Here is a 12,490-nt window from a genome sequence, read left to right as displayed (position 1 = left end):
GACTTCCCAGGAGGTCACCCCCTCAAACACGGAGACGAGTTTACCACGGTTTCCACCCCTCCCTCTATACCGCAGCAACACGTATTTTTTACCCCTTTCAGAACACGCTGCTCGCGCCACAAAGCCGCCTCTAGACGCGTGACCAATGAGCAGCGAGCTAAAACATATCGCAAATGTCAAAAATAATATAACGGGCTTAATATATATCGCGCACATGTGATATGTTTGTCATGAGGCGCAAAAAATAATTAAAAAGGGAATGCAACACGAGGACTTCCCAGGAGGTCACCCATCCTAGTACTACTCTCTCCCAAGCACGCTTAACTTCGGTGTTCTGATGGGATCCGATGCTTTAGTGCTGGTATGATCGCATCCAACATGTTACCCCCGCCTTCGTCCCTTATGCTTGCCACTCCCAGGTCCACTGCAAAGATGATTGTCATTCTTACTACCATTACAACCGTTGCCTAATAATGGATAATGCCCTATATATACTACTTACTCCCCCCCTCAAACACGGAGACGAGTTTACCACGGTTTCCACCCCTCCCTCTATACCGCAGCAACACGTATTTTTTTACCCCTTTCAGAACGCGCTCCTCGCGCCACACAGCCGCCTCTAGACGCGTGACCAATGAGCAGCGAGCTAAAACATATCGCAAATGTCAAAAATAATATAACGGGGTTAATATATATCGCGCACATGTGATATGTTTGTCATGAGGCGCAAAAAATAATTAAAAAGGGAATGCAACACGAGGACTTCCCAGGAGGTCACCCATCCTAGTACTACTCTCGCCCAAGCACGGTTAACTTCGGAGTTCTGATGGGATCCGGTGCTTTAGTGCTGCTATGATCGCATCCAACATGTTACCCCCGCCTTCGTCCCTTATGCTTGCCACTCCCAGGTCCACTGCAAAGATGATTGTCATTCTTACTACCATTACAACCGTTGCCTAATAATGGATAATGCCCTATATATACTACTTACTCCCCCCCTCAAACACGGAGACGAGTTTACCACGGTTTCCACCCCTCCCTCTATACCGCAGCAACACGTATTTTTTTACCCCTTTCAGAACGCGCTCCTCGCGCCACACAGCCGCCTCTAGACGCGTGACCAATAAGCAGCGAGCTAAAACATATCGCAAATGTCAAAAATAATATAACGGGGTTAATATATATCGCGCACATGTGATATGTTTGTCATGAGGCGCAAAAAATAATTAAAAAGGGAATGCAACACGAGGACTTCCCAGGAGGTCACCCATCCTAGTACTATTCTCGCCCAAGCACGCTTAACTTCGGAGTTCTGATGGGATCCGGTGCTTTAGTGCTGGTATGATCGCATCCAACATGTTACCCCCGCCTTCGTCCCTTATGCTTGCCACTCCCAGGTCCACTGCAAAGATGATTGTCATTCTTACTACCATTACAACCGTTGTCTAATAATGGATAATGCCCTATATATACTACTTACTCCCCCCCTCAAACACGGAGACGAGTTTACCACGGTTTCCACCCCTCCCTCTATACCGCAGCAACACGTATTTTTTTACCCCTTTCAGAACGCGCCCCTCGCGCCACAAAGCCGCCTCTAGACGCGTGACCAATGAGCAGCGAGCTAAAACATATCGCAAATGTCAAAAATAATATAATGGGGTTAATATATACCGCGCACATGTGATATGTTTGTCATGAGGCGCCAAAAATAATTAAAAAGGGAATGCAACACGAGGACTTCCCAGGAGGTCACACATCCTAGTACTACCCTCGCCCAAGCACGCTTAACTTCGGAGTTCTGATGGGATCCGGTGCTTTAGTGCTGGTATGATCGCATCCAACATGTTACCCCCGCCTTCGTCCCTTATGCTTGCCACTCCCAGGTCCACTGCAAAGATGATTGTCATTCTTACTACCATTACAACCGTTGCCTAATAATGGATAATGCCCTATATATACTACTTACTCCCCCCCTCAAACACGGAGACGAGTTTACCACGGTTTCCACCCCTCCCTCTATACCGCAGCAACACGTATTTTTTTACCCCTTTCAGAACGCGCTCCTCGCGCCACAAAGCCGCCTCTAGACGCGTGACCAATGAGCAGCGAGCTAAAACATATCGCAAATGTCAAAAATAATTTAACGGGGTTAATATATATCGCGCACATGTGATATGTTTGTCATGAGGCGCAAAAAATAATTAAAAAGGGAATGCAACACGAGGACTTCCCAGGAGGTCACCCATCCTAGTACTATTCTCGCCCAAGCACGGTTAACTTCGGAGTTCTGATGGGATCCGGTGCTTTAGTGCTGGTATGATCGCATCCAACATGTTACCCCCGTCTTCGTCCCTTATGCTTGCCACTCCCAGGTCCACTGCAAAGATGATTGTCATTCTTACTACCATTACAACCGTTGCCTAATAATGGATAATGCCCTATATATACTACTTACTCCCCCCCCTCAAACACGGAGACGAGTTTACCACGGTTTCCACCCCTCCCTCTATACCGCAGCAACACGTATTTTTTTACCCCTTTCAGAACGCGCTCCTCGCGCCACACAGCCTCCTCTAGACGCGTGACCAATGAGCAGCGAGCTAAAACATATCGCAAATGTCAAAAATAATATAACGGGGTTAATATATATCGCGCACATGTGATATGTTTGTCATGAGGCGCAAAAAATAAGTAAAAAGGGAATGCAACACGAGGACTTCCCAGGAGGTCACCCATCCTAGTACTATTCTCGCCCAAGCATGCTTAACTTCGGAGTTCTGATGGGATCCGGTGCTTTAGTGCTGGTATGATCGCATCCAACATGTTACCCCCGCCTTCGTCCCTTATGCTTGCCACTCCCAGGTCCACTGCAAAGATGATTGTCATTCTTACTACCATTACAACCGTTGCCTAATAATGGATAATGCCCTATATATACTACTTACTCCCCCCCCTCAAACACGGAGACGAGTTTACCACGGTTTCCACCCCTCCCTCTATACCGCAGCAACACGTATTTTTTTACCCCTTTCAGAACGCGCTCCTCGCGCCACACAGCCTCCTCTAGACGCGTGACCAATGAGCAGCGAGCTAAAACATATCGCAAATGTCAAAAATAATATAACGGGGTTAATATATATCGCGCACATGTGATATGTTTGTCATGAGGCGCAAAAAATAATTAAAAAGGGAATGCAACACGAGGATTCCCAGGAGGTCACCCATCCTAGTACTACCCTCGCCCAAGCACGCTTAACGTCGGAGTTCTGATGGGATCCGGTGCTTTAGTGCTGGTATGATCGCATCCAACATGTTACCCCGCCTTCGTCCCTTATGCTTGCCACTCCCAGGTCCACTGCAAAGATGATTGTCATTCTTACTACCATTACAACCGTTGCCTAATAATGGATAATGCCCTATATATACTACTTACCCCCCCCTCAAACACGGAGACGAGTTTACCACGGTTTCCACCCCTCCCTCTATACCGCAGCAACACGTATTTTTTTACCCCTTTCAGAACGCGCTCCTCGCGCCACACAGCCTCCTCTAGACGCGTGACCAATGAGCAGCGAGCTAAAACATATCGCAAATGTCAAAAATAATATAACGGGGTTAATATATATCGCGCACATGTGATATGTTTGTCATGAGGCGCAAAAAATAATTAAAAAGGGAATGCAACACGAGGATTCCCAGGAGGTCACCCATCCTAGTACTACCCTCGCCCAAGCACGCTTAACGTCGGAGTTCTGATGGGATCCGGTGCTTTAGTGCTGGTATGATCGCATCCAACATGTTACCCCGCCTTCGTCCCTTATGCTTGCCACTCCCAGGTCCACTGCAAAGATGATTGTCATTCTTACTACCATTACAACCGTTGCCTAATAATGGATAATGCCCTATATATACTACTTACCCCCCCCTCAAACACGGAGACGAGTTTACCACGGTTTCCACCCCTCCCTCTATACCCCAGCAACACGTATTTTTTTACCCCTTTCAGAACGCGCTCCTCGCGCCACAAAGCCGCCTCTAGACGCGTGACCAATGAGCAGCGAGCTAAAACATATCGCAAATGTCAAAAATAATATAACGGGGTTAATATATATTGCGCACATGTGATATGTTTGTCATGAGGCGCAAAAAAAAATTAAAAAGGGAACGCAACACGAGGACTTCCCAGGAGGTAACCCATCCAAGTACTACTCTCGCCCAAGCACGCTTAACTTCGGAGTTCTGATGGCATCCGGTGCTTTAGTGCTGGTATGATCGCATCGAACATGTTACCCCCGCCTTCGTCCCTTATGCTTGCCACTCCCAGGTCCACTGCAAAGATGATTGTCATTCTTACTACCATTACAACCGTTGCCTAATAATGGATAATGCCCTATATATACTACTTACTCCCCCCCTCAAACACGGAGACGAGTTTACCACGGTTTCCACCCCTCCCTCTATACCGCAGCAACACGTATTTTTTTACCCCTTTCAGAACGCGCTCCTCGCGCCACAAAGCCGCCTCTAGACGCGTGACCAATGAGCAGCGAGCTAAAACATATCGCAAATGTCAAAAATAATATAACGGGGTTAATATATATCGCGCACATGTGATATGTTTGTCATGAGGCGCAAAAAATAATTAAAAAGGGAATGCAACACGAGGACTTCCCAGGAGGTCACCCATCCTAGTACTACTCTCGCCCAAGCACGCTTAACTTCGGTGTTCTGATGGGATCCGATGCTTTAGTGCTGGTATGATCGCATCCAACATGTTACCCCCGCCTTCGTCCCTTATGCTTGCCACTCCCAGGTCCACTGCAAAGATGATTGTCATTCTTACTACCATTACAACCGTTGCCTAATAATGGATAATGCCCTATATATACTACTTACTCCCCCCCTCAAACACGGAGACGAGTTTACCACGGTTTCCACCGCTCCCTCTATACCGCAGCAACACGTATTTTTTTACCCCTTTCAGAACGCGCTCCTCGCGCCACAAAGCCGCCTCTAGACGCGTGACCAATGAGCAGCGAGCTAAAACATATCGCAAATGTCAAAAATAATATAACGGGGTTAATATATACCGCGCACATGTGATATGTTTGTCATGAGGCGCCAAAAATAATTAAAAAGGGAATGCAACACGAGGACTTCCCAGGAGGTCACACATCTTAGTACTACCCTCGCCCAAGCACGCTTAACTTCGGAGTTCTGATGGGATCCGGTGCTTTAGTGCTGGTATGATCGCATCCAACATGTTACCCCCGCCTTCGTCCCTTATGCTTGCCACTCCCAGGTCCACTGCAAAGATGATTGTCATTCTTACTACCATTACAACCGTTGCCTAATAATGGATAATGCCCTATATATACTACTTACCCCCCCCCTCAAACACGGAGACGAGTTTACCACGGTTTCCACCCCTCCCTCTATACCCCAGCAACACGTATTTTTTTACCCCTTTCAGAACGCGCTCCTCGCGCCACAAAGCCGCCTCTAGACGCGTGACCAATGAGCAGCGAGCTAAAACATATCGCAAATGTCAAAAATAATATAACGGGGTTAATATATATTGCGCACATGTGATATGTTTGTCATGAGGCGCAAAAAATAATTAAAAAGGAAATGCAACACGAGGACTTCCCAGGAGGTCGCCCATCCAAGTACTACTCTCGCCCAAGCACGCTTAACTTCGGAGTTCTGATGGGATCCGGTGCTTTAGTGCTGGTATGATCGCATCCAACATGTTACCCCCCCCATTCGTCCCTTATGCTTGCCACTCCCAGGTCCACTGCAAAGATGATTGTCATTCTTACTACCATTACAACCGTTGCCTAATAATGGATAATGCCCTATATATACTACTTACTCCCCCCCTCAAACACGGAGACGAGTTTACCACGGTTTCCACCCCTCCCTCTATACCGCAGCAACACGTATTTTTTTACCCCTTTCAGAACGCGCTCCTCGCGCCACAAAGCCGCCTCTAGACGCGTGACCAATGAGCAGCGAGCTAAAACATATCGCAAATGTCAAAAATAATATAACGGGGTTAATATATATCGCGCACATGTGATATGTTTGTCATGAGGCGCAAAAAATAATTAAAAAGGGAATGCAACACGAGGACTTCCCAGGAGGTCACCCATCCTAGTACTACTCTCGCCCAAGCACGCTTAACTTCGGTGTTTACCCCCGCCTTCGTCCCTTATGCTTGCCACTCCCAGGTCCACTGCAAAGATGATTGTCATTCTTACTACCATTACAACCGTTGCCTAATAATGGATAATGCCCTATATATACTACTTACTCCCCCCCTCAAACACGGAGACGAGTTTACCACGGTTTCCACCCCTCCCTCTATACCGCAGCAACACGTATTTTTTTACCCCTTTCAGAACGCGCTCCTCGCGCCACAAAGCCGCCTCTAGACGCGTGACCAATGAGCAGCGAGCTAAAACATATCGCAAATGTCAAAAATAATATAACGGGGTTAATATATACCGCGCACATGTGATATGTTTGTCATGAGGCGCCAAAAATAATTAAAAAGGGAATGCAACACGAGGACTTCCCAGGAGGTCACACATCCTAGTACTACCCTCGCCCAAGCACGCTTAACTTCGGAGTTCTGATGGGATCCGGTGCTTTAGTGCTGGTATGATCGCATCCAACATGTTACCCCCGCCTTCGTCCCTTATGCTTGCCACTCCCAGGTCCACTGCAAAGATGATTGTCATTCTTACTACCATTACAACCGTTGCCTAATAATGGATAATGCCCTATATATACTACTTACTCCCCCCTCAAACACGGAGACGAGTTTACCACGGTTTCCACCCCTCCCTCTATACCGCAGCAACACGTATTTTTTTACCCCTTTCAGAACGCGCTCCTCGCGCCAAAAAGCCGCCTCTAGACGCGTGACCAATGAGCAGCGAGCTAAAACATATCGCAAATGTCAAAAATAATATAACGGGGTTAATATATATCGCGCACATGTGATATGTTTGTCATGAGGCGCAAAAAATAATTAAAAAGGGAATGCAACACGAGGACTTCCCAGGAGGTCACCCATCCTAGTACTATTCTCGCCCAAGCACGCTTAACTTCGGAGTTCTGATGGGATCCGGTGCTTTAGTGCTGGTATGATCGCATCCAACATGTTACCCCCGCCTTCGTCCCTTATGCTTGCCACTCCCAGGTCCACTGCAAAGATGATTGTCATTCTTACTACCATTACAACCGTTGCCTAATAATGGATAATGCCCTATATATACTACTTACTCCCCCCCTCAAACACGGAGATGAGTTTACCACGGTTTCCACCCCTCCCTCTATACCGCAGCAACACGTATTTTTTTACCCCTTTCAGAACGCGCTCCTCGCGCCACACAGCCGCCTCTAGACGCGTGACCAATGAGCAGCGAGCTAAAACATATCGCAAATGTCAAAAATAATATAACGGGGTTAATATATGTCGCGCACATGTGATATGTTTGTCATGAGGCGCAAAAAATAATTAAAAAGGGAATGCAACACGAGGACTTCCCAGGAGGTCACCCATCCTAGTACTACTCTCGCCCAAGCACGCTTAACTTCGGAGTTCTGATGGGATCCGGTGCTTTAGTGCTGCTATGATCGCATCCAACATGTTACCCCCGCCTTCGTCCCTTATGCTTGCCACTCCCAGGTCCACTTCAAAGATGATTGTCATTCTTACTACCATTACAACCGTTGCCTAATAATGGATAATGCCCTATATATACTACTTACCCCCCCCCCTCAAACACGGAGACGAGTTTACCACGGTTTCCACCCCTCCCTCTATACCGCAGCAACACGTATTTTTTTACCCCTTTCAGAACGCGCTCCTCGCGCCACAAAGCCGCCTCTAGACGCGTGACCAATGAGCAGCGAGCTAAAACATATCGCAAATGTCAAAAATAATATAACGGGGTTAATATATATCGCGCACATGTGATATGTTTGTCATGAGGCGCAAAAAATAATTAAAAAGGGAATGCAACACGAGGACTTCCCAGGAGGTCACCCATCCTAGTACTATTCTCGCCCAAGCACGCTTAACTTCGGAGTTCTGATGGGATCCGGTGCTTTAGTGCTGGTATGATCGCATCCAACATGTTACCCCCGCCTTCGTCCCTTATGCTTGCCACTCCCAGGTCCACTGCAAAGATGATTGTCATTCTTACTACCATTACAACCGTTGCCTAATAATGGATAATGCCCTATATATACTACTTACTCCCCCCCCTCAAACACGGAGACGAGTTTACCACGGTTTCCACCCCTCCCTCTATACCGCAGCAACACGTATTTTTTTACCCCTTTCAGAACGCGCTCCTCGCGCCACACAGCCTCCTCTAGACGCGTGACCAATGAGCAGTGAGCTAAAACATATCGCAAATGTCAAAAATAATATAACGGGGTTAATATATATCGCGCACATGTGATATGTTTGTCATCAGGCGCAAAAAATAATTAAAAAGGGAATGCAACACGAGGACTTCCCAGGAGGTCACCCATCCTAGTACTACTCTCGCCCAAGCACGCTTAACTTCGGAGTTCTGATGGGATCCGTGCTTTAGTGCTGCTATGATCGCATCCAACATGTTACCCCCGCTTTCGTCCCTTATGCTTGCCACTCCCAGGTCCACTGCAAAGATGATTGTCATTCTTACTACCATTACAACCGTTGCCTAATAATGGATAATGCCCTATATATACTACTTACCCCCCCCCCCCTCAAACACGGAGACGAGTTTACCACGGTTTCCACCCCTCCCTCTATACCCCAGCAACACGTATTTTTTTACCCCTTTCAGAACGCGCTCCTCGCGCCACAAAGCCGCCTCTAGACGCGTGACCAATGAGGAGCGAGCTAAAACATATCGCAAATGTCAAAAATAATATAACGGGGTTAATATATATTGCGCACATCTGATATGTTTGTCATGAGGCGCAAAAAATAATTAAAAAGGGAATGCAACACGAGGACTTCCCAGGAGGTCACCCATCCAAGTACTACTCTCGCCCAAGCACGCTTAACTTCGGAGTTCTGATGGGATCCGGTGCTTTAGTGCTGGTATGATCGCATCCAACATGTTACCCCCGCCTTCGTCCCTTATGCTTGCCACTCCCAGGTCCACTGCAAAGATGATTGTCATTCTTACTACCATTACAACCGTTGCCTAATAATGGATAATGCCCTATATATACTACTTACTCCCCCCCTCAAACACGGAGACGAGTTTACCACGGTTTCCACCCCTCCCTCTATAGCGCAGCAACACGTATTTTTTTACCCCTTTCAGAACGCGCTCCTCGCGCCACAAAGCCGCCTCTAGACGCGTGACCAATGAGCAGCGAGCTAAAACATATCGCAAATGTCAAAAATAATATAACGGGGTTAATATATATCGCGCACATGAGATATGTTTGTCATGAGGCGCAAAAAATAATTAAAAAGGGAATGCAACACGAGGACTTCCCAGGAGGTCACCCATCCTAGTACTACTCTCGCCCAAGCACGCTTAACTTCGGTGTTTACCCCCGCCTTCGTCCCTTATGCTTGCCACTCCCAGGTCCACTTCAAAGATGATTGTCATTCTTACTACCATTACAACCGTTGCCTAATAATGGATAATGCCCTATATATACTACTTACTCCCCCCCTCAAACACGGAGACGAGTTTACCACGGTTTCCACCACTCCCTCTATACCGCAGCAACACGTATTTTTTACCCCTTTCAGAACGCGCTCCTCGCGCCACACAGCCGCCTCTAGACGCGTGACCAATGAGCAGCGAGCTAAAACATATCGCAAATGTCAAAAATAATATAACGGGGTTAATATATACCGCGCACATGTGATATGTTTGTCATGAGGCGCCAAAAATAATTAAAAAGGGAATGCAACACGAGGACTTCCCAGGAGGTCACACATCCTAGTACTACCCTCGCCCAAGCACGCTTAACTTCGGAGTTCTGATGGGATCCGGTGCTTTAGTGCTGGTATGATCGCATCCAACATGTTACCCCCGCCTTCGTCCCTTATGCTTCCCACTCCCAGGTCCACTGCAAAGATGATTGTCATTCTTACTACCATTACAACCGTTGCCTAATAATGGATAATGCCCTATATATACTACATACTCACCCCCTCAAACACGGAGACGAGTTTACCACGGTTTCCACCCCTCCCTCTATACTGCAGCAACACGTATTTTTTTACCCCTTTCAGAACGCGCTCCTCGCGCCACAAAGCCGCCTCTAGACGCGTGACCAATGAGCAGCGAGCTAAAACATATCGCAAATGTCAAAAATAATATAACGGGGTTAATATATATCGCGCACATGTGATATGTTTGTCATGAGGCGCAAAAAATAATTAAAAAGGGAATGCAACACGAGGACTTCCCAGGAGGTCACCCATCCTAGTACTATTCTCGCCCAAGCACGCTTAACTTCGGAGTTCTGATGGGATCCGGTGCTTTAGTGCTGGTATGATCGCATCCCACATGTTACCCCCGCCTTCGTCCCTTATGCTTGCCACTCCCAGGTCCACTGCAAAGATGATTGTCATTCTTACTACCATTACAACCGTTGCCTAATAATGGATAATGCCCTATATATACTACTTACTCCCCCCCCTCAAACACGGAGACGAGTTTACCACGGTTTCCACCCTCCCTCTATACCGCAGCAACACGTATTTTTTTACCCCTTTCAGAACGCGCTCCTCGCGCCACACAGCCTCCTCTAGACGCGTGACCAATGAGCAGCGAGCTAAAACATATCGCAAATGTCAAAAATAATATAACGGGGTTAATATATATCGCGCACATGTGATATGTTTGTCATGAGGCGCAAAAAATAATTAAAAAGGGAATGCAACACGAGGACTTCCCAGGAGGTCACCCATCCAAGTACTACTCTCGCCCAAGCACGCTTAACTTCGGAGTTCTGATGGGATCCGGTGCTTTAGTGCTGCTATGATCGCATCCAACATGTTACCCCCGCCTTCGTCCCTTATGCTTGCCACTCCCAGGTCCACTGCAAAGATGATTGTCATTCTTACTACCATTACAACCGTTGCCTAATAATGGATAATGCCCTATATATACTACTTACCCCCCCCCCCCTCAAACACGGAGACGAGTTTACCACGGTTTCCACCCCTCCCTTACCACTTTTCCACTAGTCCCATTATTGCCACTTTTCCAGTATTCCCACCCTACTTCTCCAATAGTCCCATCAATTCCACTTTTCCACTATTCCTACCTTTGCCACTTTTCCACTATTCCCGCCCCATGCCACTTCTCCAATAGTCCCATCATTGCCACTTTTCCACTATTCCCGCCCCATGCCACTTCTCCAATAGTCCCATCATTGCCACTTTTCCACTATTACCACCCATGCCACCAAGTAGCCGCCGTGATCTTTCTCGCCTCTTGGATCCCCTGCAGGGCGCTTTGGGTTTCCCCCCGGGCATCGCTCGTGGCCTGATGCGCCTTGGTGAGTTCGGATTCTTTCTCCGTTAAACTCTGCTCCAAGGTCTCGCATTTCCTTACGGCCTCTTGCAGCTCCTGCTCAGCTTTAATAACCCTGGCCTCGTGCTTCTCACGAAGAGCCTGATCTGTGGCTGCCTTTTTCTCGGCCTCGGCCACAGCCTTTTTAAGGGCCTCGACTTCGGTCACAATCCCTAGCACAAATCATGAAGCTTATTTCATACTGAAAATTCATTCGCAATAAACGCGAGCAAGGCTTGTGCATACCTTGTTTATCTCTCAACTGCATTCTCAATTGGCCAAGTTCTTCTTTGCCCCGCTCCAGACTTTGATTCAGTCCGGAGGTCTCTGCAGTACGAGAGGCAGCATCCGCTACAGACGCCTGCTTATAACATAAGAGAAATCGATACCATTCAATGAGCCTTCCTGGGATCATAAATTCGATCCCCTGTCCGGTTCTTTCTTTCACCGAACAGTGTATCAGGGGCTACTATCTATACTATGACACTCTTCGAAAACTCATAAAACATACCTCAAAGCCTCTTATAAGGCTGATACAGGCTTCGTTTAGTCCGCTCTCAGTTGACTGAATCTTCTCAATCACCGCACCCATAAGGGCACGGTGTTCATCAACGATGGAGGCGCTTTTCAGCACCACCAACAAAGCATCCGACACCTCTGGTTGGATAGAGGTCGCCGATGGAACAGGCACGCCCCCTCCAGCCAAGGGAGGCTGCCTGCTTGATTCTGGAGCAGTATAGATCTCCGGAATCGCATCCGGCTGGGAGCCGAACTCAGGATGGCCCCCGCCGTCAGCTCCCATGGGAATCTTTTCCCCCACGTGTCCGGCCCCTGAGGTTTGACCTCCAGGCGCCGCGTTCACGGTCTTTCCCTTTCCTCCTTGGCCGGGGTCCTTCTGGGACGAAGCCTCGGTGTTATGCACCTGTTTG

The 12,490-nt window shown here is 47.8% G+C and overlaps 21 non-coding genes across 21 annotated transcripts; all 21 read right to left on the bottom strand.

Annotated features, from left to right (window-relative positions):
* Nucleotides 1-256: 256 nt before the first annotated feature.
* LOC141024321 (5S ribosomal RNA) lies at nt 257-375 on the bottom strand. Its single transcript, XR_012185918.1, has one exon. It is a non-coding gene; the product is annotated as a 5S ribosomal RNA (ribosomal RNA).
* Nucleotides 376-745: 370 nt separating this feature from the next.
* LOC141023876 (5S ribosomal RNA) lies at nt 746-864 on the bottom strand. The gene has a single exon (XR_012185474.1). It is a non-coding gene; the product is annotated as a 5S ribosomal RNA (ribosomal RNA).
* A 370-nt stretch (nt 865-1,234) lies between these two features.
* On the bottom strand, nt 1,235-1,353 carry LOC141024086 (5S ribosomal RNA). The gene has a single exon (XR_012185684.1). It is a non-coding gene; the product is annotated as a 5S ribosomal RNA (ribosomal RNA).
* Nucleotides 1,354-1,723: 370 nt separating this feature from the next.
* LOC141025219 (5S ribosomal RNA) lies at nt 1,724-1,842 on the bottom strand. Its single transcript, XR_012186717.1, has one exon. It is a non-coding gene; the product is annotated as a 5S ribosomal RNA (ribosomal RNA).
* A 370-nt stretch (nt 1,843-2,212) lies between these two features.
* Nucleotides 2,213-2,331, bottom strand: LOC141025189 (5S ribosomal RNA). The gene has a single exon (XR_012186687.1). It is a non-coding gene; the product is annotated as a 5S ribosomal RNA (ribosomal RNA).
* Nucleotides 2,332-2,702: 371 nt separating this feature from the next.
* LOC141025229 (5S ribosomal RNA) lies at nt 2,703-2,821 on the bottom strand. Its single transcript, XR_012186727.1, has one exon. It is a non-coding gene; the product is annotated as a 5S ribosomal RNA (ribosomal RNA).
* Nucleotides 2,822-3,192: 371 nt separating this feature from the next.
* Nucleotides 3,193-3,310, bottom strand: LOC141024980 (5S ribosomal RNA). The gene has a single exon (XR_012186478.1). It is a non-coding gene; the product is annotated as a 5S ribosomal RNA (ribosomal RNA).
* Nucleotides 3,311-3,678: 368 nt separating this feature from the next.
* LOC141024979 (5S ribosomal RNA) lies at nt 3,679-3,796 on the bottom strand. Its single transcript, XR_012186477.1, has one exon. It is a non-coding gene; the product is annotated as a 5S ribosomal RNA (ribosomal RNA).
* A 368-nt stretch (nt 3,797-4,164) lies between these two features.
* On the bottom strand, nt 4,165-4,283 carry LOC141024385 (5S ribosomal RNA). Its single transcript, XR_012185982.1, has one exon. It is a non-coding gene; the product is annotated as a 5S ribosomal RNA (ribosomal RNA).
* A 370-nt stretch (nt 4,284-4,653) lies between these two features.
* Nucleotides 4,654-4,772, bottom strand: LOC141023894 (5S ribosomal RNA). Its single transcript, XR_012185492.1, has one exon. It is a non-coding gene; the product is annotated as a 5S ribosomal RNA (ribosomal RNA).
* A 370-nt stretch (nt 4,773-5,142) lies between these two features.
* Nucleotides 5,143-5,261, bottom strand: LOC141023594 (5S ribosomal RNA). Its single transcript, XR_012185194.1, has one exon. It is a non-coding gene; the product is annotated as a 5S ribosomal RNA (ribosomal RNA).
* Nucleotides 5,262-5,631: 370 nt separating this feature from the next.
* Nucleotides 5,632-5,750, bottom strand: LOC141025077 (5S ribosomal RNA). Its single transcript, XR_012186574.1, has one exon. It is a non-coding gene; the product is annotated as a 5S ribosomal RNA (ribosomal RNA).
* An 812-nt stretch (nt 5,751-6,562) lies between these two features.
* Nucleotides 6,563-6,681, bottom strand: LOC141025218 (5S ribosomal RNA). Its single transcript, XR_012186716.1, has one exon. It is a non-coding gene; the product is annotated as a 5S ribosomal RNA (ribosomal RNA).
* Nucleotides 6,682-7,050: 369 nt separating this feature from the next.
* Nucleotides 7,051-7,169, bottom strand: LOC141024074 (5S ribosomal RNA). Its single transcript, XR_012185672.1, has one exon. It is a non-coding gene; the product is annotated as a 5S ribosomal RNA (ribosomal RNA).
* A 370-nt stretch (nt 7,170-7,539) lies between these two features.
* LOC141023478 (5S ribosomal RNA) lies at nt 7,540-7,658 on the bottom strand. The gene has a single exon (XR_012185075.1). It is a non-coding gene; the product is annotated as a 5S ribosomal RNA (ribosomal RNA).
* Nucleotides 7,659-8,029: 371 nt separating this feature from the next.
* Nucleotides 8,030-8,148, bottom strand: LOC141024063 (5S ribosomal RNA). The gene has a single exon (XR_012185661.1). It is a non-coding gene; the product is annotated as a 5S ribosomal RNA (ribosomal RNA).
* A 371-nt stretch (nt 8,149-8,519) lies between these two features.
* On the bottom strand, nt 8,520-8,637 carry LOC141024216 (5S ribosomal RNA). The gene has a single exon (XR_012185814.1). It is a non-coding gene; the product is annotated as a 5S ribosomal RNA (ribosomal RNA).
* A 373-nt stretch (nt 8,638-9,010) lies between these two features.
* LOC141023735 (5S ribosomal RNA) lies at nt 9,011-9,129 on the bottom strand. Its single transcript, XR_012185333.1, has one exon. It is a non-coding gene; the product is annotated as a 5S ribosomal RNA (ribosomal RNA).
* Nucleotides 9,130-9,939: 810 nt separating this feature from the next.
* On the bottom strand, nt 9,940-10,058 carry LOC141025217 (5S ribosomal RNA). The gene has a single exon (XR_012186715.1). It is a non-coding gene; the product is annotated as a 5S ribosomal RNA (ribosomal RNA).
* Nucleotides 10,059-10,428: 370 nt separating this feature from the next.
* Nucleotides 10,429-10,547, bottom strand: LOC141024052 (5S ribosomal RNA). Its single transcript, XR_012185650.1, has one exon. It is a non-coding gene; the product is annotated as a 5S ribosomal RNA (ribosomal RNA).
* A 370-nt stretch (nt 10,548-10,917) lies between these two features.
* LOC120970473 (5S ribosomal RNA) lies at nt 10,918-11,036 on the bottom strand. Its single transcript, XR_005765153.1, has one exon. It is a non-coding gene; the product is annotated as a 5S ribosomal RNA (ribosomal RNA).
* Nucleotides 11,037-12,490: the final 1,454 nt, after the last annotated feature.

The sequence above is a fragment of the Aegilops tauschii genome, chromosome 5 (assembly GCF_002575655.3).
Source record: "Aegilops tauschii subsp. strangulata cultivar AL8/78 chromosome 5, Aet v6.0, whole genome shotgun sequence".
NCBI classification, from domain to species: domain Eukaryota; kingdom Viridiplantae; phylum Streptophyta; class Magnoliopsida; order Poales; family Poaceae; genus Aegilops; species Aegilops tauschii.
Note: the sequence above shows the minus strand (reverse complement) of the source record. Positions and strands in the feature narration are given on the sequence as shown.